This window comes from Neoarius graeffei, chromosome 18, assembly GCF_027579695.1.
Source record: "Neoarius graeffei isolate fNeoGra1 chromosome 18, fNeoGra1.pri, whole genome shotgun sequence".
NCBI lineage: Eukaryota > Metazoa > Chordata > Actinopteri > Siluriformes > Ariidae > Neoarius > Neoarius graeffei.
Window position 1 is genome coordinate 30,419,338 of NC_083586.1, and position 22,271 is coordinate 30,441,608.

The 22,271-nt window shown below is 41.8% G+C and overlaps 1 protein-coding gene across 1 annotated transcript in view; it reads right to left on the reverse strand.

The window, feature by feature from the left end:
* tfdp1b (transcription factor Dp-1, b) overlaps positions 1-21,931 on the reverse strand; it is a 106,206-nt gene extending 84,275 nt beyond the window's left edge. The window contains exon 1 of the mRNA XM_060898665.1: positions 21,680-21,931. The gene's annotated coding sequence lies outside the window, so the exon portion shown is untranslated. The remainder of the gene's footprint in view (positions 1-21,679) is intronic.
* Between the last annotated feature and the right edge of the window lie 340 nt (positions 21,932-22,271).

Sequence of the window (22,271 nt, forward strand, 5' to 3'; positions counted from 1 at the left end):
TGATCGGATACGCCAAGTAATCAGGAATCAACTCCCCCAGTGGAAGTCTGAGTAATTTTTCATGCACAAGTTACATATTGAAAGTCTTTTATACTTTTGCAGCATACAAAAGATCGTTAAGGTGTCGATAATTGTAGCCGCCGCTCTACTTTAGATAGAAAAGACAGATCGTAATATCCGACTCGTAACAAACAGCCATCACCCTACACCCCTAAAACAAAGTCCAGCAAGAATTCAGGTTTTCAGACTCAGATGAATTTCAAACAAAACGGAGGATTTTATTAACAAAATCAACAGATATGGACATCACATCTGTTCAAACAGAATTAGTGAACATAAGGAGAAATGACCCAGTTACAGTACGCTTCAGTGGCTTTGAACATGACCCCTCATTCAGGTTTCAGGGCATTGAAAAGATCACCGAGCCACGGGGAGGCGGAAACATTGATAAAATTCTTAACAGAAATGAAGTTGCAAACTTATTTTCCCCTGAAGGACTGAACAATAAAACTCCATGGCATATTTTGCTCCAAGGAGGTCAGATACTTTACAGTACGTTAAAGATGATGGTTTACATGAGTCTGAATGATTTATGCCGGCTTCAACACATCTTATAAATACATTCATTACGGGTTACGGTGCGTCACTAGTTTTTTTTTTGTTTTGTTTTGTTACACACACACAGACACGGGGGGGTGCTCTGGAAAAAGTTAAGAGACCACTTCAATTTTTCCTTTAAACCAGCATCTCTATGTATGGCAGCCATTTCATTCCAGTGTCCGTGCTGGAATTCCAACACAGGCACACTTCATTTTACGTCATGAGGTAGTGATTAGGTGATCGCCTGAACCAAATCTTATTTAACAAGGAAAAGTATAAAAACCACTGCTGTGGTCATCACTATCCTCTTGCAATAGGACCAGTCTGGATGGCAAAAACAGTGCAAGTAATACCTTAAATTTAACTGGAATACAAAAATATCTATTCATCATGCCAAAAGAGTTAAAGCAAAGTTTTGAGTGAGAAAAAGAAAGGTTCAATTCTGGCTTTACTGGCAGAGGGATACAGTGAGTGTCAGGTTGCTTCCATCCTCAAAATTTCAAAGATGACAGTTTATAAGAACAAGGTCAAGCAGCAGACGCTGGGGACAAAAGTTACAAGACTGGAAGAGGGTGAAAACGACTCTCCATTGACCGGGATGATGATCAACTCCTTCAAATGTCACTCAACAACCGTAGGATGACATCAAGTGACCTACAAAAAGAATGTCAAATGGCAGCTGGGGTTAAATGCACAGCAAGGACGCTTTGAAGCAGGCTCTTCTGGGTGGGGGTAAAAAGTCATGCAAAGTGAGAAAAAAGCCCTTCATCAATGAGAAGCAAAGAGGAGCCAGGCTGAGGTTTGCTGAAGACCATAAGAGCTGGACTGTAGAGGACTGGAGTAAGGTCATCTTCTCTGAGAAGTCCAATCTTCAGCTTTTCCCATCACTTGGTCATCTAATGGTGAGACGGTGACCTGAAGAGGCCTACAAGCCACAGTGTCTCTCTCCCATTGTGAAATCTGGTAGAGGATCAGTGATGATCTCAAGGTGCTTCTGCAAGGCTGGAATGGAGCAGATTTTTGTTTGTGAAGGACAAATGAATCGAGCCATGTCCAAGGTTATCCTGGAAGAAAACTTGCTTCCTTCTGCTCTGACAAATGTTCCCTAACTCTGAGGTTTGGGTTTTCCAGCAGGACAATGCTCTATACCACACAGCCAGGTCAATCAAGGTGTGGATGGAGGACCACAAGATCAAGACCCTGTCTTGGCCAGCCCAGTCTCCAGACCTGAACCCCACTGAAAACCTCTGGAATGTGATCAAGAGGAAGATGGATGGTCACAAGCCATCAAACAAAGCTGAGCTGATTGAATTTTTACACCAGGAGCGGCATAAAGCCACCCAAGAGCAAGCCAAGACACATGAAAGCTGTGATTAAATATGCAGGGCTCCTGCTGGCGCTCGTCACACTAGTCATTGGTGAATATAATCCGTCAGTGACGAAGAGAAAATTACTAGTAGTCGTCGTCACAGTGATGAATGTATTCGTCATCATTATCACAAGTCATCTTTTCTTGAAATCCTTGAAATCCCTCCCTTTGACAAGTGAAGAGACGGTCGGGAGCCAGAGTGTAAACAATGAGCATGTGCTTGTGACCGATAAAAATCAACTACACAATGGGCGCCAAGCTTTTGACCAATCGCAGTGCAAATTAATTGGCCTGGTGTGGTGATGCAATTATCTCTGCGTGAACCAAACGATGGTGCAGTCCAAGCTAATGAAGTTTTTTTGGGCTTCTTCAAGCACTGAAGATGATTTAAGGGCCGAAACAGCCACGGGGGAGGCACAATTAGAGCCCCTACCGTCCCGGAGCACATCGGACAGTGACAGTAATACAGGAGTCGGTAAAAAAAAACGCCAAAGTGAAAGTGCTGTCAGCCAACAGGTGACTAAAGGCTCCATGTTTTGGGCAGCATGGCATGTTGAGTTCCCGCGGCTAACACGGTGGCATTGTTAGGCCCCATATCACTTGGGCTCTAGCACCAGGTATTTTCACCCTCAAAAAATAAGAGATTAATAGAAAACAACTGACTGGAAGGTCATCTGGGATTTTGAATGCTGTAACGTTAAGGCTGGCACGATTTACTGATCTATCACGATTTCTGCGGCCACGATTCGCGTATTGTATCATCCACAAGTATTGCGATACCTTACCCCGAGTGGTCATTTCGTTCATTTTTGTTTTAAAACCATTTTCATCGAAGAAACTCACAATTTTTACTTCTGTTCAGCACCAAAGTGTCTTGCGACAGGGGCAGCCATTTTGACACTCGCAAAATCACACTCGATAAACAGGGATCTGTTGGAAGCGGATGTGAACATGCGAGATTTCATTTCTAAGCCGGAGCCATCTATCATTTCTGCTTTACGTTTTTAAGGTAGTGTGGTGATAACTCGCTTGTGGCTAGTTAATCAGTAGTTATTTGACATTTCACAAATCTGATCATATTGGTTAGAAAAGTGAAGGATAAAATGCCCATAGCGAACGTGTTCTCAACTGCTGGTGATATAGTTACGGCCCAAAAAACGTGGACATCCTGCTGCTGTTTTTTAAGAAAATAAGGGAACATGTAACTTGTCTGTCAAACCAGCTAAAGGAAAATAGCATTTAACCATACTTTTCTTGTTTTTGTCTTTTGAAAAACATTTTACCAAAATGTCAGATAACATAGTGGATCACGATAGAGCCCTGCACTCCCGCGGGAGTCCCGTGGGACCCGACGCAAAGCAGTGCGGCGCGGGACAAATTTTGAAAGCTCATTGCGGGCGTGGGCGGGAGAGGGAGTGCACAATGCGGGCGTGGGCGGGAGAGGTGATAAGCTGCAATCCCGCTAACTAAAAACGTGTTTAAAATAAAATTTATAAATTATTAATTTATGTCTATCGTATATAATTTGTGCTGGATATTTTATTTGGCATTAATAAAAACATTTTAAGATGCCTAAATTTGCGGATGTGGTCTAATCTCGCGTACGTTTCCGATTCCTTTCCGCTCTTCCGTGTTTGAGATCTCCGATCATGGCAGAAGAGCAGAGCTCCTCTAGTGAAGCTCACAGTGCTTCAGAAGTGCTGCTTTAAAAAGAGGTACATTTACCATTAAAAAGTCAAGAGTATTAGTCCTAAGTATTAAAAAAAAAAAGTATTAACTAGTATTAAAAAGGACTGTGTATCGCACAGATTGTTCAATTTAAAGCTAGAAATAGGCAGTGTATAATCTGAGGAGCTGGTTGTGGTTGCGCAGCACTTCATATGAGAGGAGAACGAAATCGCGGTTGGAATCATAACGCCACAGACTCGGAAGTGCGACTGTGCAAAGCGAGAGCTGTCAATCAAAGCGAAAGCTGTCAATCATGAGCGCATGCAGCGCTCAACTTGGAATGTGTCAGCAGAATGTCAGAGTCTAAACAATAAACTTACAATAAATGAAGGATCGGTCAGTGGAGAGCTCAGCTAAGCTCAGCATGTTTAATTCCCCAAGCCAATGACAAGAACTTTCGTGAGAAATAACGTGAACATCTGCATCATGCGGGATTTGCGGGCGGGAGCGGGACTGAAAATCATAATTCTTTGCGGGAGCGGGCGGGACTGAAAATTCTGTCCCGCGCAGACCTCTAGATCACAATACGTATATCATATCATGACCCGACCCCGCAATGCCACCCTTAGCTAACGTGTGATGAAAACGGCGGTGTCGTTCTGTGTTCGGTTTATAAATCGACAGGAAATTTGAATTCCTTCACTGTTGGTTGGTCCAAGATTCTTCTGGACTCTGTTCAATTGTAAATCAAATTTTGGTGTTGAAGTAAAGGCTAAAGGGAGTCCTAATACCTCTTTTGAATAATCCCACGCTAAAATAACCTTCAGTAAGCACAAATTAAAGACTTATTTTAGCTTGATAGTACACAAAATCAAGTCTCTCTTATTAGATGCTGGAGTGGAGCTTAAAATTTATATGTAATGGAGAAGCCGAGCTGCATCTGTACAAATATGTGAATGTCAATTTGGTTGGTATAATCCTGTATGAAGTCCACTCTGATGAGAAGAAAAAAAAAAATATATATATATATATATATATATATATATATATATATATATATATATATCTCATCATCTCTAGCCGCTTTATCCTTCTACAGGGTCGCAGGCAAGCTGGAGCCTATCCCAGCTGACTACGGGCGAAAGGCGGGGTACACCCTGGACAAGTCACCAGGTCATCACAGGGCTGACACATAGACACAGACAACCATTCACACTCATATTCACACCTACGGTCAATTTAGAGTCACCAGTTAACCTAACCTGCATGTCTTTGGACTGTGGGGGAAACTGGAGCACCCGGAGGAAACCCACGCGGACACGGGGAGAACATGCAAACTCCGCACAGAAAGGCCCTCGCCGGCCCCAGGGCTCGAACCCAGGACCTTCTTGCTGTGAGGCGACAGCGCTAACCACTACACCATCGTGCCGCCATATACACACACACACACATATATTTTATATATATATATATATATATATATATATATATATATATATATATATATATATATATATATATATTTTTTTTTTTTTTTTTTTTTTTATATACCGTAAAATACCAAATAATAGCCCGGGCGATTATTTGTCTCAATCACGTAAGAGACCCGGCGCGTATTAGAGACTAGGCGGCTATTTGGAACAGGCGATTAATTCCTTCTTCACAAATACCTTCCCCAAAATCTACCTCAAAACGGGGGAAAAAAAAAATCATTCTCAGATAGGCCTACTTTTAACCAGTATAACTTACAGTTTGTTTAGAGTTAGATTACAGATAGCACGGTGCCGACTTCGGGGAATTTTGAAGACGCAGAATGCATCTTCGCATGGCACAGTCGGGGTGGATAAAGGATAAATCACACACCTTTTCCTGTTAATGACTAGTTAAGCGCATGCTTTACAAAATAATCAAGAAACCACACCATTGTCTGTGCGCAGCACTGTGATTTAATTACTCTGCAAAGTTATGGTCACTTGCTATCACCCTCACCCATGCAGCCTCCACCCTTTGCGCTTCGCGATGTCTGTCAATCTGAAATTGCATGGAGGGCGCGACGTTGAAGCAACATAATTAGGGTGCGAAGTGTCAAACCAAAGGGTTTTTTCTTATGCTGAAAAATAAGTGACCTGCAGTGGCTACATACTGTCATCTTGCATCACGTTTCTCTCCAAGACGTCTCCCTATTTGGCCGATATGAGCCTATTCCCCGAGTGAGTTGGTACGGTGGCTCGACCCCGTAGAAAACTTAAAGTTCGGATGAAAGTTAGTTGAATAGGTTACTGACTTGTAGGCCTACATGTTGCCTGCCTGACGCGTGCTTCTGCCCAACTTGCACGACAGATTACTTGTTGAAAAGGCCCCTTGGATTAGATTGGCCGCGAGCAGACTGAAATGCATGTTAGAACGCTCTCACCTTTTTTGTAAAGCGTCTTCCAGATCCGAATGGGTAAGGGCAAGTGAAATGGTATAAGGTCTTTAATAAAACTCAGTGTGTGCTTTGACGCATGCATTCGGCAATTTAGGTCGTTTAACAGAAGCAGCAGTCCAACCTTGGAAACCCGCAGTCCTCAATGTCACCACACACGCTGGCTTTCGTTGGGTATACCCAAAGGGGTGGCTAAGACATCTGTCAAAAGTTACGGAGTTGCATTCCTCAAGAAATATTACGGTAGACCAAGATTATAACATTGAAATGGCATGTTTATTATCACGTAACAAAATGTTGTAAACAGTATTATAGAAATAATTTAATTCATTCATTCATTCATATTGTTTCGGTAGAAAACTATGCAATGCAAAATCGTTTAAACACCAGAAAACCAGAAAAGTGCTGGGCCTCAAGATTCTAGATAGAACGTTCGGACGCTTTTTTTTTTTTAGACCCCGGCGAGTATTTGGAACCGGCCTTTATTTGTCACAACACACGCGTACACCCGGCCGTTAAAGGGAACTCGGCGGTTAATTGGAACTCGGCTATTATTTGGTATTTTACGGTGTGTATATTTTTATATATATATATATATATATATATATATATATATATATATATATATATATATATATATAAATTAAATAAATATATATATCTCCATCCATCCATCCATCTCAGAAACTGGTCTCTCATTTAGGACATTAGGGTCAAAAAAATAAATTTTTTTTGGTGCATTTACCTAACAATGTTTCTTTTGACATGTTTAATAAGAATAAAGATAGCATCTTGCTTTATCTGGCCTCCACTGTGGAAAATTTTGACATCACTACCGCACCGGACGTAGCGTGAGCGGGGCAAAATGACTGGCCGTAGATTCTATCAAAAGCTCGATCTAAATTGACCACGGTTGCAAAATATTGGCCAAAAATACGCAAACACTATGAAATATGAAAAGCAAGATGAAAAACGTTCTATTGCCTTATAGTGCAAGACTAAAACAAAATAAACTGTCAAAACTCACCTTTTCAGTGATACCGTCGGAACAGATCACCCATGTAACAGAAAGACGGCAAATGGAAGCACGATCAACTTCTAACTGTTGGAGTGGAAAACTCCATTCTACACATGCAAATTGTTAATGGGTCATTCCATGTCAATTCACACACCCTCCCCAGTGACACCTCTTCAATTTGCCTGATATTGATTTTATTAGTGCCTTATGATGTCAAAAGAAAGAATCCAAAATTTTAGCTTCCTAGCTCGAACGTTTGAGTTATGGCCCTTCAAAGTTTGGGTGCCACGCCCACTTTTGGAGTCCAGGAATTGTACACTTAATTTGCAAGCATTTTTGGAGGCCCATATCTTTTGTTCTAAGGAGAATATAGACCTGTAAATTGCTATATCTATGTATTCTGGCCCTGTCTATCAGATTCTGCACCTAAAAATAGCACAAGTTTACTAACTTTAGAGATATTAACCCCTTAAAAGTGGATTTTTTTAATGACAATTTTTTTTGACATCTCAGGGGTCCATATCTTGGAAAGTTTGTGTGTTGATGGGATTTCAACTGATTTATCATCATATTTGGGAACTCTACTGTGTACTTGGAGAGTTTCAGGGCACTCAGAGCTTTGGTGGGGGTACAGGAGGGCCCCAAATATGGCTTCGGGACAAAATTACCGTTTGGTACGCCCTACTTCAGGCCATTAGTTGGCCATGTGGGCACATGATGACTGGAATGAGCCTTTAACCCTATCAACAAACACCTTTTATCAAACTTTTAAGCCAATAAAAACTTTGATTATCCAACTCCTTCAATATTAACTAAGCATTTGTATATGGTACTATTTTTGCATATTTTCTGAAAAATCCTAAGTCCGGAAAGGTGGTCAAACTGTTGTTTTGACTGCCTATTCATGTTTAAGGTAGTAAAAGCACACCCATATAGTGATTTTAATCTATGGGAAGATTATTTATACCCAATACCCCATTAGTTATATTGGCAATTACAAGGGATAAACCCTTTCCCGGCTGTTGTACACTTAATTTGCAAGCAGCTTTTTTTTTTTTTTTTTACATTTGACACCTTTCCCTGTATCCACCCAAACTCTGACCACTATACACTTAATAGTTAAATGCATCTTTCAAACAGGAAAGGGAAAGATGCAAACAAGGGGATGATCCCAAGCAAAACCTCCTGGTTGCTTTACTACATTTGTTCTGACATCCGATCTGGAAGTTAAACCTATACCCTGTCCACACTAGGGATGGCGAAAACTTAAAAAAAAAATCTTGACTAACCACCGAGCCTCATTAGCCGGTTAAAGTCGGTTAACCTACGAGTTTAAACAGGGATGCAAACGGCACGCCTTTTAGCGGATGCCGCCTTTTTCAGGGCTGAATCGTGCAAAGATCCGATTTTTTTTTAGGGGGGGGTTGTTGGAGTGTCTGAATAATTTCATCAGAGTAAATTCTGTATGCTCAAAGGAAAGCAATTGGATCTGCACGATTCAGCCGTGAAAAAGTCGGCATCTGCGGCTTTAGTTTGCGTGGAGAGATCTGATCTGCAATAACATGCATTGTTGGCTACAGACCGAAACATACTTTCAGAATGCACTGGCCAAGGCAGGACTAAACTCCATGTGCCTTCTAATAACAATTTAAAAAAAAAAAAAAAAAAAACAATAGTAATTTGTAAGCTAAAAAGCCTGTCTCTACACTTTTTTCTTTCGCCGAGTGGCAGCTGTGTTCAACTGGGGCGGGACATGACTGAATGGGTGTTTCTGATTTGTTAGCTGTCTTTAACTGGGGTGGGAGGGTGGGACATGACTGAATGGGTGTTTCTGATTCGTCAGCTGTCGTCCTTACACCACATGGCATGCCCCAAGCGTTTACAAACACAGAATTCCAAGTCCTCCGCTCCAAAATCAGCAGCTTCAAAACAACTGATTTTTTTTTTAAACCGACAACCAAAAAAAAAAAAAAAATTAACCGGTTGACGTTGATTTGGTCAACCACCGGTCAAACGGTCATCGTTTAACATCCCTAGTCCACACTAGGGATTTTGTACCGATATAAAACTACTTTCGTACCGCAACACCTGTCCACACTAGCAACTATGCCGGTACTGTAGCGGTATAACTATCGGTACGAAACCCACAAATGTATGGGTTTCGTACCGGTACAGTATCGGTACTGTAGCGCTTCGCTGTAGTGTGGACAGATGAAGCAGCTCTGTATCGATACAAATATAATGCGCATGCGCAAAGTCACACACCTCAATCGATGTCTTCACTGAATAAAATAGTGAACAGAGATTCGTTTGTTTCTTTCTCAACTGCCTCGCGCATTTTATACGATTCGACTGAATAAATGACCACCAGAAATACAGACTGTACACTGACAACAAAAAGCACACACACACGTTGTTTCATCCGTATGGAAGCCGAGAGAGGCCCTTCATATAATCCTTTTTTTTTTTTTATATTCACCTTGTTATCCCGAGATAACGATATAATTAATTCAGGATCTCGAGTAAACAGCTGAGAAACGGTTCATTCAGGAACGCCAAGAGACTTGTGATATGCTGACTTTGGGGCTATTTCTCATTCTGTATAGACGCAACTTTGGTCATTAGAATGTCTGGAATAATCGATCACCTAATAAGGCAATATTTTGATCAGGGGTTGACAGGGAGAGATTGCATTAAGTCTTTTAATAAGGGATAATTTCAGAATTAGTCCGCGGCACCTCCGCAAAAGACTGGCCCGGCTTCATCTCTACCGACAGAGATAGTGATCCAGCTGAGATCATGAAATAATTGTTTTGTTTTCTCGAGATCTCGAAATAACGGATGCCATATATTCTCGGAAGGAAGTTACTCGGTAACCACGGAAACATTTCGCGCACGCGCATTTCAACTACCGTGAAAGAAAACTGCAAACATTTATCACTAGTGTGGACAGATGCACTAAACTGTACCGGTATACTTTGTATCGATACAGTTATACCACTTTCGTACCGGAATAAGTGTGAACACAGCACTAGACTCATCAGGTTTTTTTTTTTTTTCAAGAAAAGGGGAAGGGGCCCCAGCCACTCATGTGAGGAAAATTAGCATATCAATTACTTTTTACTAATTGATATGCTAATTTTCCCCACGAGTGGCTAGGGGCCCCTTCCCCTTTTCTTGAAAGAAAAAAAAAAAACCTGATGAGTCTAGGTTTAACTTCCAGATCGGATGTCAGAACAAATGTAGTAAAGCAACCAGGAGGTTTTGCTTGGGATCATCCCCTTGTTTGCATCTTTCCCTTTCCTGTTTGAAAGATGTATTTAACTATTAAGTGTATAGTGGTCAGAGTTTGGTTGGATACAGGGAAAGGTGTCAAATGTAAAAAAAACAAAAAAAAAAAAAAAAAAAAAAAAAAAACACAGCATCGTGAAACAGCCAGGAAAGGGTTTATCCCTTGTAATTGGGCCATTATTTAAAAAAAATGTTCTGTTTCCGGTCCACCGTGAGTGTCGTTTGAAATTGTTTTTTTTAACACCGGTTTTTCGACATTTTTTTCGGGTTCGTAAATCTAAAATCAAACTTGACATTTCCGCATTCCCAGGGCTTTCCACTAAGGCTCATACTAGCCAGCCATGACAAATAAGTAGCCAGCCAGGGGGAGTGAACACAAAAACTCCTGTGCGCGCAGTTCCCAGGATTAAATGTATTTTCCACAGACCATTTATTTTATTCACTTTACTCAAATACAAAGTAAAATGGCAGTAAATCTTCTTTCTTTTCTTGCGTATTGCATCATGAGGCGTTCCTGGCTTGTAAATCTCTTATTTTCGGTGCATGACACATTCACGCAGCTGAGCATGCTATGAATTAACAACGACAACGGTCTGCAGTGGGGCTACACAATTACACACTCAGCGAACATTTCTCCATTTGTGTATGAAAATACACTCCAACCACTCAGTTTGGTTTCATTTACAACCAACGGTGTCTTTTGATGCCAGCACGTAATTGAACGAGAGAAGACTGGTTTACCGGAGACAAAATAAGCGTCATCTCTGCTTCTGTTCCGTCCGATGTCGCCTCCGACACACTACTGCCTCCGCCGAGTACGCGCGCACTCTGAACTGAATCAGCTCTGCGCATGCGCCGTGCGGCACAAAAAAACAGCAGCCACCATGAAGGAAGGAGATCCGGAGTTTTCAAACATTTGCTTAAGTGTGAAATCGCAAAATGGTATTCTAGCGAACAACAAAATAGTAAAGATTCAGAAAAAACAAATCATTCAGTGATGATTTTAATAGTGTAATTTCATCCGAACTCGGCCTAACGCTCGATTTAGAACTACAAAAAGTCCGTGTGTCGGACATTTTAAGTGCCTTTGTAAAAGTTTTGCAAATGTTGCAGTCAGCATTTAAAATGCTAACTTAGTTTTTGTACAAGTTTCAGTTGATTAAACTGTCATTTTATTAAATGTGTCTGCTTTTGTAATAAAAAAAAAGTACTGAAAGAAAAAGCAAACACAGCATTGCGATTTCTTATCCATCCATATATTTAAAAAATAAATAAATAATCCCTCCCTCCCGACTGAATTTTTTTGCTCACCCGGTGGACAGGAAACGGATTTTTTTTTTTAAGGATGGCCTCGTCAATATAACTAATGGGGTATTGGGTATAAATAATCTTCCCATAGATTAAAATCACTATATGGGTGTGCTTTTACTACCTTAAACATGAATAGGCAGTCAAAACAACAGTTGACCACCTTTCCGGACTTAGGATTTTTCAGAAAATATACAAAAATAGTACCATATACAAATGCTTAGTTTATATTGAAGGAGTTGGATAATCAAAGTTTTTATTGGCTTAAAAGTTTGATAAAAGGTGTCTGTTGATAGGGTTAAAGGTTCATTCCAATCATCATGTGCCCACATGGCCAACTAATGGCCTGAAGTAGGGCGTACCAAACGGTAATTTGTCCCGAAGCCATATTTGGGGCCCTCCTGTACCCCCACCAAAGCTCTGAGTGCCCTGAAACTCTCCAAGTACACAGTAGAGTTCCCAAATATGATGATAAATCAGTTGAAATCCCATCAACATAAAAACTTTCCAAGATACGGACCCCCAAAATGTCAAAAATAATTATTCAGTCATTAAAAAAAAAAAATCCACTTTTAAGGGGTTAATATCTAAAAAGTTAGTAAACTTGTGCTATTTTTAGGTGCAGAATCTGATAGACAGGGCCAGAATACATAGATATAGCAATTTACAGGTCTATATCCCCCTTAGAACAAAAGATATGGGCCTCCAAAAATGCTTGCAAATTAAGTGCGCAATTCCCGGACCCCAAAAGTGGGCGTAGCACCCAAACTTTGAAGGGCCATAACTCAAAAAACGTTCGAACTAGGAAGCTAAAATTTTGGATTCTTTCATTTGACATCATAAGGTACTAATAAAATAAATATCAGGCAAATTGAAGAGGTGTCACTGGGGAGGTTTTGGGCATGTGTGAATTGACATAGAATGACCCTAATGTATGTCCTTCTCCGCACACAAACAACACGCTACAGTAAAAAAATAAATAAATTAAAAAAAAAATAGACCACAACTCATTTTATAGCTCAGAAATTCATACAAGACCAGCTCCCATTGTAACATTCTGTAAGAAACGTATTCTATACCTAACTTTCAGCTTTCGTTTTTAAAAAAAAAAAAAAAATCGCAGATTTATAACTGAATTTTTATATGGCGTAGTGATTTTAAGTTCCTACTTTTGGTGAGGTAGTGACCTCGACCCTGAGGCTTTCCGTTTAGATCAAAACACGCGATCGTATTGGTTTTGGGTCTGCGGAAAATGGAGTTACGACCGGTGATCAAATATTTTGCATGATGTTTTATTACGGTTATGATTATTCTGTGAGCGCACCAATCCTTAGGTGGATAAAAGTTACTACTTAAAGGGGAACAGAGGGCAATATATAGAGTAAATATGACAATAAAACACACATTAACGAACCTTATTCAAGACTTACAAAAGTTTTGTTCTAAGGTTGGAAAGTTATAGTGTTTTGAAAGTAGCTCGAGCAAACTATTTCCGCAGTTTGAACAGCCCGCCATGATATTAATTTTATCCAATCAGAATGCACGTTCATTTTCTCTGCGCAACACTCATGACGTATGTATGTGCCCAGTTGTGTTGGCTCATTGAGGTTGGGAATAGCACGTGTGAAATACCTGTTTCTGCCTCTTGCGACGATTTCGCAAGTCCACGGGTGGCGCCTATCTCATTGCAGCAAATAAATTCTGCTGGACTCATGAGCAACTCCACGTTACATTTTCCACACGAGCACCACGCCGTGTCACCTGCACGCAGACGCTCTGCCCCACGCTCGCCACGCCCATGGTCAGCATCAGTCTCATCCTCGCCGTCATCCGAGCTTTCTTCTCTTATTTCATCACCGGAGTCGAGAGTACCTCTCCTAGGTTCAAACTGGTACCCTTCTAAGGCATAGCCTGCTTGCAGTGTGTCTTGCGGGATCTCTTCGTATGATTCGACAGAGCTGTCGCTTTCACTTGATGCGCCCGACGCCATGATTACACACTTATCTCCTCTATTTCGGAGAGTTCCGCTAGTGCAGTGGGTAGCGCTGACGTCACGGTCTTTTAAAAATGGCGACTCTTGTGCGGTTTAGCGTATAAAGCATTATATTTACAATTACCAAGATATTTCGTTGTTTTCTAGTACATAAATTTGATAGAATACTTAAGAATTCGTTACTTTGTCACATCAGCAACCGTATACATTATATTTTGTACCCCTTTAAAATACAATGAGTGATAACTGTAGACTTTTCAGTGGACTACAACCTTTTTAAGGGAACGCGATGTAGTCAACTGTTTATCATGTCCCAGATCAAGCCGCTGTTTTTCCACAAATTTGCAGAATTTTTGCCAAATTCTGAATATTCACATCAAAGATTTAGTTTATCTATTATTTCTTTCATCATTTTATTTCAAATTAAAACCAAACATCACCATTCAAAACCGTATAGTTTATTGACTGTATATTTAGTGGGGTACCCCCACAGTACCCAGTTTCTGAGACAGACCCATAAAATACTGATCCGACTTTATTTTTCAAGGGAAAAAAAAGTGGAGAATACTTTACAGAACCCAGGAGGAACGCTGTAAACGTCAGGGTTATTCCACCAAAATACTGATTTCTGAACTCAGCCCGAGTTCGAACATTAGTGCCGTGTTGTTTAACATTGAACACAAGCTTCATTTCTATGCATTATTCAAGGATGGAAAACACTTCAGTTTTTTGTTATTCTGACAAGTTTATATTAACCCCTGTATATTAAACATTTAATGCTTAGCAACAATCATCTTAGCCGCTAGCTGCTTGTACATTTGACTCCAGTTTAATGCCTTTTACCTTTTCGACTTTCCATTGCAACCAGGAACATTCTCCATTGAAACATTTGGAAAGTAATTACTGATGATTCACTTCACGAATTGAAGAGATCGCATCCATTTGTTTGGATGTAAAGCAGACCGGGATTCAGACATTTATTCTCAGACACTATTACAGCTGTCACCTCACCGACACCAGATGTTTATCAGTCTGCTGTTCTGACAGACATGTTCAAAGAAATTTCATCACGGACATTGACTGAACAGACAGGGATGAAAGCCATACGGTCAGTCAGTCAGCGCCAAAGACAGTGCGATAATATAAGAATGACAGAGTAAAAGCTTCTGTGCTGACGAAAAATACTATGGAACCAGTAACTAGACAAATAAACGTACCGTATTTATCCTTATAGAAGCGCCCTCCCTATTTGACGCGCCTCCACGATTTTCAGAGCTAGAATAGTATTTACCAACCATTTTCTTCATTTAACAAACTTTAAATCCAACAAACCACAACAGAGACGTTCAATTTCACCGCTGATTTTTTTTTTTTTACCGGAAATCGCGTTAGTAAACATGGACAGTATAAAATACGGACATTCACTCTGCTGCGGATATCAATACGGGTGGAGACGTACCTTTTGTTTGCACCACTCTTGTACACGTTTACAGTGAACATTAAATGTTTTTGCAGCTAAGTGTTTGCCTTTCTGCTCTGCCAGTTCTACAACCTTTAACTTAAAACTAGCGGTGAAGGATCGTTTTGAGGACGACATTTTGTTTTGTGAGCTCAAACATCGACGATGACGTGAATTGTGACGTCACTACAAATAGTTTACTTACCAATGTTATCCTTATAAGCGAGCTGGACATTGTTTAATTGACTTTTTGGACATATAACTGTATTTTCACGCGTTTCAAAATAAATGTTTTAAATTCCGATGATTTTGTCACGTTCGATTTTTGTCATTTAAGGGTCGAAATTGACGCTCCCCCTTCATGTTTTGCATCGCGCCCGGGCGCGTTTATTAGGATAAATACGGTAATTACATTTCAGCTTACATCCGATATTCGAACACAGAAAATGTCGTCATAGCCCGATACTGGTTTTTGTACCATTATCACCAACGCGAGTCGAGCCACCTGAAGTGGCTCCACCAGTGCCACCGGTGTGCAGTGCATACTGGGATTTGGGAAAGTGATGAATCAAAGAATAATTATCCCAGACTTGTGCAAAAGGATAATGCAGCACATTCTCGATTTAAGATCGCTGTTGCACGAATTGTTCACAAGTACTCGAAGATCCAGAGGGACCAAAACCTTCGTACGATCAAGAAATTGATGCTGAACAAGAGCGGAGTGTTCACTGACACGCAACACATTTGCACCAAGTCAAGTCAAGTTTGATTTCTATAGCACTCTTAACAGTAGACACTGTCACAAAGCAGCTTTTCAGAATTTGAATGACTTTAAATATAAGCTAATTTTATCCCTAATGAGCAAGCCTGTGGCGACGGTGGCAAGGAAAAACTCCCTCAGACGACACGAGGAAGGAACCTTGAGAGGAACCAGACTCAAAAGGGAACCCATCCTCATTTGGGCGACAACAGACAACATGACTATAACATTAACAGTTTTAACATAAAGTCAGTTTCGTTGATGTTATAAACTCTTCAACTGATGGAAACTTGAGTGTAAAACTGAGAACTGGATGTCCAAATATCTTGAATTAATGAAATGAGATGGAAAGTCATAATTGAGCAAATTCTATTATGAGACGTTAATGAGAATTATGAGAAATATTATTACAGTAGCAGAAACAGTCTTCCACAGAAGAAAAAGAAAGCACAACTTTATTTATCACACACTTGTGAAATTCCTCTCTGCATTTAACCCATCTGAAGCAGTGAACACACACACATACCCAGAGCAGTGGACAGCCATGCTAACAGCGCCTGGGGAACAGTTGAGAGTTAGGTGCCTCGCTCAACGGCACCTCAGCCCCAAGACCGTCCCATATTAAAGGTAATAGGCAACGTTTTTCAATTCATGCACATTTGAAACTTTATATGTTAAAAAACCCTCTGTAATTTTCTTCTGGTCCAAAGAAGTATCGTTAATAAGTAATAATTAAAAAAGTTAGCGCGGATCGCAGCGAATTTCTGTTTGGCGATTTTCGTGACCACTTGGTGCGGGACATCATTCAAGACAAACAAACCGTTTGAGTTGAGTCCACTTCCGTTTACTTGCATTGCCGTTTGGCTTGAGTGCAGACGTGCGTTCGGGAACTTCCAAAGAAAACCCCCATGCCTTATTGTTGTGCAGTGAACTGTAACAACGTGACCGGTTCAGGAAGAAGTTTTTACCTTTTTCCGAGAGAGGAGAAGAGGCAGAGAGTGTGGATTGTGCGCGTGAAGCGAGAGGGTTGGCTTTTTCTGAAAGAGGCAGAGTGTGTGGATTGTGCGCATGAAGCAAGAGGGTTGGCTTTTTCCGGAAAAAGGCAGCGTGTGTGGATTGTGCGCGTGAAGCGAGAGGGTTGGCTTTTTCCGGAAAAAGGCGGAGTGTGTGGATTGTGCGCGTGAAGCGAGAGGGTTGGCTTTTTCCGGAAAAAGGCGGAGTGTGTGGATTGTGCGCGTGAAGCGAGAGGGTTGGCTTTTTCCGGAAAAAGGCGGAGTGTGTGGATTGTGCGCGTGAAGCGAGAGGGTTGGCTTTTTCCGGAAAAAGGCGGAGTGTGTGGATTGTGCGCGTGAAGCAAGAGGGTTGGCTTTTTCCGGAAAAAGGCAGTGTGTGTGGATTGTGCGCGTGAAGCGAGAGGGTTGGCTTTTTCCGGAAAAAGGCGGAGTGTGTGGATTGTGCGCGTGAAGCGAGAGGGTTGGCAGCCGGGTAAATACGCCGCTCTGTGCCCCGATCACTTAGACAACGATTCATGTGTGAAGAATCCCCATCTGTTGGAGAGTTTAGGCGTCAGCGTCTGACAGAGAAGCTCAAACCTGACGCTGTTCCGACAAAATTCGAGCACAAAAGCAAGCAGTCAAAGAAGAAACGGACCAGCAACGCTCAAGCAAAAAGGAGAAGATTGGAGGTAAACATTTTTACCTTTTTCATTTAAAATGCTCAGTAGTTGAAAAAAAAAAATCATTGATAGATGTGATGAGATCTCAGGCCTGACATATTGACACCGGAAAATGCCACGGATGGCAGGCTAATGTAGCCTACCGGCGCACTGTCAAGTAATCGTTACCTATATCCGTAGGTCGCGTTAACCGACAATTGTCCGTCATTGATGGATTTTTTTTTTTTTTAGCTATGACGGAAAAATCTGAAGGCCGTCGGTCATTTTGACGGATGTTTACCGTTACCATTACCAATAACAATAATAGCCTAATAATAAAACATAATGAAACACACAATTGAAATGATTGGCAAGTTGTGGCAGAGTTTTCTTACATACAGTATACATAGTCTTCACTGCCGTCACTTTCAATCTGAGCCGACGTTGCGGCAGTCTTGATGTTCAGTGCATAGGCTGCTCATGTATACACTGCAGCCACTGCGCAAGGCTGTTCCCCCCATCGCGCTCCTGACCGCGCTCTGACTTCTCTAACCACTAGGACAGTGAGATGGATTAATGTTTCCCTTCTCTGCAGAAGACACGTCATTTTTGCTATTAAAAAAAGAGATGCATTGGGTTGTTTGTGTCGTTTCCCTGCCTGTACGTCTTAATGCAATAGCGCTCATTTAGGCTAGTTGTTTTCTTGTTTTTAAAATGAAACAAATGCCGATTTATTGTATTCTTCCCCAGCAAGCTTAGGAACATCACTGCTCGAATATCTGCTAAACTATCATTTTAATGAGAGCACGGGTAGACAAACTAACATTTAAACATAACTTCGTTTTATTTAAGACCTCCCGTGTCAGCCCACTACGGGTCACCGCGGGGTGCAGCTGCACCACTGGTGCAGAAAGACCGCATGCTGCAGGATTTCCTCCCTATGAAGAGAGTACTAGCAGGGTCGGGAAATCCAACTTTCAGAGGCTCTTGCCGGCTTCTGATCACTTCCCTGGAAGAAATGTTTCCCGACTTCAGAACTTTGGCTGAAGTGGCGCTGGTTATTCCAGCCTCCAGTGTCGCAGCAGAGCGCGGGTTCAGCCTTCAGAATAAAATTAAAACGTCAACGAGAAGTCGTCTGTCCGAGGCAAAGACGCAAAATTTAATGACAATTGCCTCGGCAGCAGTCTCCATTGACGACTTTGATTACGCACAAGCGAGCTCCCAATTTAAATCCATGCGGGCCAGAAGGAAGGTTTGAGCTCACGCAAACAGGTCAAATTAGATTGTCACTTAAATCGTTGTAGTGGACTGTTCATATTTTAACTGCAATTGTCTTGCTACGTTGTAAAATAACATTGTTCATATGCCCGTTAAGGCTCAACAGCCACAGTGTTTTTAGCGGAGGGAAAATGGGTTCACAAGTGACCGACCGTCAGAATCTCTGCTCATCTTTTTGCATCATAAATACATAAATAAATGATTAAATAATACAAGCTTGTTCTGTGAATTAATTTTTAAATGAAAAGGAGTCCATGAAAACACAAGTTATTAAATATATAACATTTATAGCCTATATACACATTGTCATTTAAAAGTTAAAATAAAATGACAGATAATAATGGACAATGACGGAATTTTTACGACCCTGTCCGTCAAAATGACGGACAATGAAAAAGTCTAATGCAACCACTGCCTATATCCACTATGGCTTTGCAACGGCCATAGGCTCATACATACATATACACATATACACTCACCGGCCACTTTATTAGGTACACCTGTCCAACTGCTCGTTAACACTTAATTTCTAATCAGCCAATCACATGGCGGCAACTCAGTGCATTTAGGCATGTAGACATGGTCAAGACAATCTCCTGCAGTTCAAACCGAGCATCAGTATGGGGAAGAAAGGTGATTTGAGTGACTTTGAACGTGGCATGGTTGTTGGTGCCAGAAGGGCTGGTCTGAGTATTTCAGAAACTGCTGATCTACTGGGATTTTCACGCACAACCATCTCTAGGGTTTACAGAGAATGGTCCGAAAAAGAAAAAATATCCAGTGAGCAGCAGTTCTGTGGGCGGAAATGCCTTGTTGATGCCAGAGGTCAGAGGAGAATGGCCAGACTGGTTCGAGCTGATAGAAAGGCAACAGTGACTCAAATAACCACCCGTTACAACCAAGGTAGGCAGAAGAGCATCTCTGAACGCACAGTACGTCGAACTTTGAGGCAGATGGGCTACAGCAGCAGAAGACCACGCCGGGTGCCACTCCTTTCAGCTAAGAACAGGAAACTGAGGCTACAATTTGCACAAGCTCATCGAAATTGGACAATAGAAGATTGGAAAAACGTTGCCTGGTCTGATGAGTCTCGATTTCTGCTGCGACATTCGAATGGTAGGGTCAGAATTTGGCGTCAACAACATGAAAGCATGGATCCATCCTGCCTTGTATCAACGGTTCAGGCTGGTGGTGGTGGTGGTGTAATGGTGTGGGGAATATTTTCTTGGCACTCTTTGGGCCCCTTGGTACCAATTGAGCATCGTTGCAACGCCACAGCCTACCTGAGTATTGTTGCTGACCATGTCCAGCCCTTTATGACCACAATGTACCCAACTTCTGATGGCTACTTTCAGCAGGATAATGCGCCATGTCATAAAGCTGGAATCATCTCAAACTGGTTTCTTGAACATGACAATGAGTTCACTGTACTCAAATGGCCTCCACAGTCACCAGATCTCAATCCAATAGAGCATCTTTGGGATGTGGTGGAACGGGAGATTCGCATCATGGATGTGCAGCCGACAAATCTGCGCCAACTGTGTGATGCCATCATGTCAATATGGACCAAACTCTCTGAGGAATGCTTCCAGCACCTTGTTGAATCTATGCCACGAAGAATTGAGGCAGTTCTGAAGGCAAAAGGGGGTCCAACCCGTTACTAGCATGGTGTACCTAATAAAGTGGCCGGTGAGTGTATATGGTTTCACCTCTCGATATTCAATTTGGAGCGTTCCTACTTCAAAATCGCTATTACTTCCAGACATTTTACACGACCTCTCACGACCAAAGTCCGTACACGTGTGCTCGGTTCGCAAGTAAACACAGAGCTCCTCCTGGTCTGTTTGGCTTAAATGACGTCACGACGACGGTCCCCTGGCAGTGAAAGCGTGAATACTGTAAATGAGATGTAAACAAACCTTCGGAAATTGCACAAACCAGTATATTTTAACCGTTTTATTCAATTTTAGGGTGCAAATTAGACACCGGGAAGATTGAATTCGCTTTTTGGGTCGTTCTTCTAGACAATAAAGTTGATATTCTACGTTCCACCTCCTATGACCTTTAACCTAACCTGCATGTCTTTGGGGGAAACCAGAGGAAACCCACACAGACATGGAGAGAACATGCAAACTCCACACAGAAAGGCCCTCACCGGCTGCTGGGCTCGAACCCAGGACCTTCTTGCCGTGAGGTGACTGTGCTAACCACTACACCACCAAGTCTGATTGAAAAAAAAAGCAGAAATAAGGAAAACATGAATCCTTTCTTTGGGAGAGGAACCATGTTGAGGCTTTTTGGCAGATGGACAGGGTGGAGAAAAAGAAATCCATTAGCTCTGAACACAATGTGGTAACAAATATCACAAAAATGCACCATTTGGGGTTTTATTCATTTAAAATAATACATGCTTGAGCCACTCTGTAGGTGGAATAGCTTTAGACAGGTACGGTAGGGTTAGGAGTATGGATTTAAACTTGTGAGTTTGGGGAACAGGGTGCTGATATTGTGCTAATATGACAGGATCACACACCAACACCAAATCAACCGCCTGTGCTTGTAAAAATGACCTCCAGGTTAGTAAAGTTGCTCTGAAGAAACTCTTCACTCCCGTGGCTGATTATAGCCCAGTTTCACTTTGAGGAAACCCAAATAAACCAGTTTACAGAGTGGAGTGGAGCGAGTCCAGCTTTCCGCTCAGTGCTGCTGTGAGGCCTGAGCTGTGCTAACAGGAGCTAGCGGCTCACTGGCTAACTCTCCTCACCGTTTGCTAGGTTAGTCCTCCCTCACTGCTGCGCTGAGTATTAAAGTGCACAGGGCGGTCGGTCGGTGTGCAGCTGCTGCTGCATCGCTTACCTCAGCTATGTTTCCGCACCCCGCGTCGTCATTATGAGTTTGGTCTTTATCGGTGCTGTGAGACAGGCTAGCTCCTCGCTGTGGAGGTTAGCTATCGGAGCCCAGCTACACTGCTGAGTTAGCCATCAAACTAATCTTGGCGGTGTCCTCCGGTGCCGTGCTGTGATTGGATACGCACGCTGAGACGTTTTAGTGGTGTCCAGGCCGTAGCCCCGCCCACAGGCTGGATTCAGTTTTTGGCGCGCCGTTGAGGCCACGCACAGAACGCGCGTGCGCGCACACACGCGCGCACAGGCTGTAATTCAAATCACTCACTCCTTCTAATACCCATTAATGTTATCGTTTCTATAGTAACAACCAGACTCCTAATATTGCAAGTTATCGTTTCTATAGGAACAACCAGCCTCCTCCTAATACTGTGTTATCGTTTCTATAGGAACAACCAGAGACTCCTAATATTGCAAGTTATCGTTTCTATAGTAACAACCAGACTCCTCCTAATATTGTGTTATAATTTCTATAGTAACAACCAGAGACTCCAGATACTGTAAGGTATCGTTTCTATAGTAACAACCAGACTCCTCCTAATACT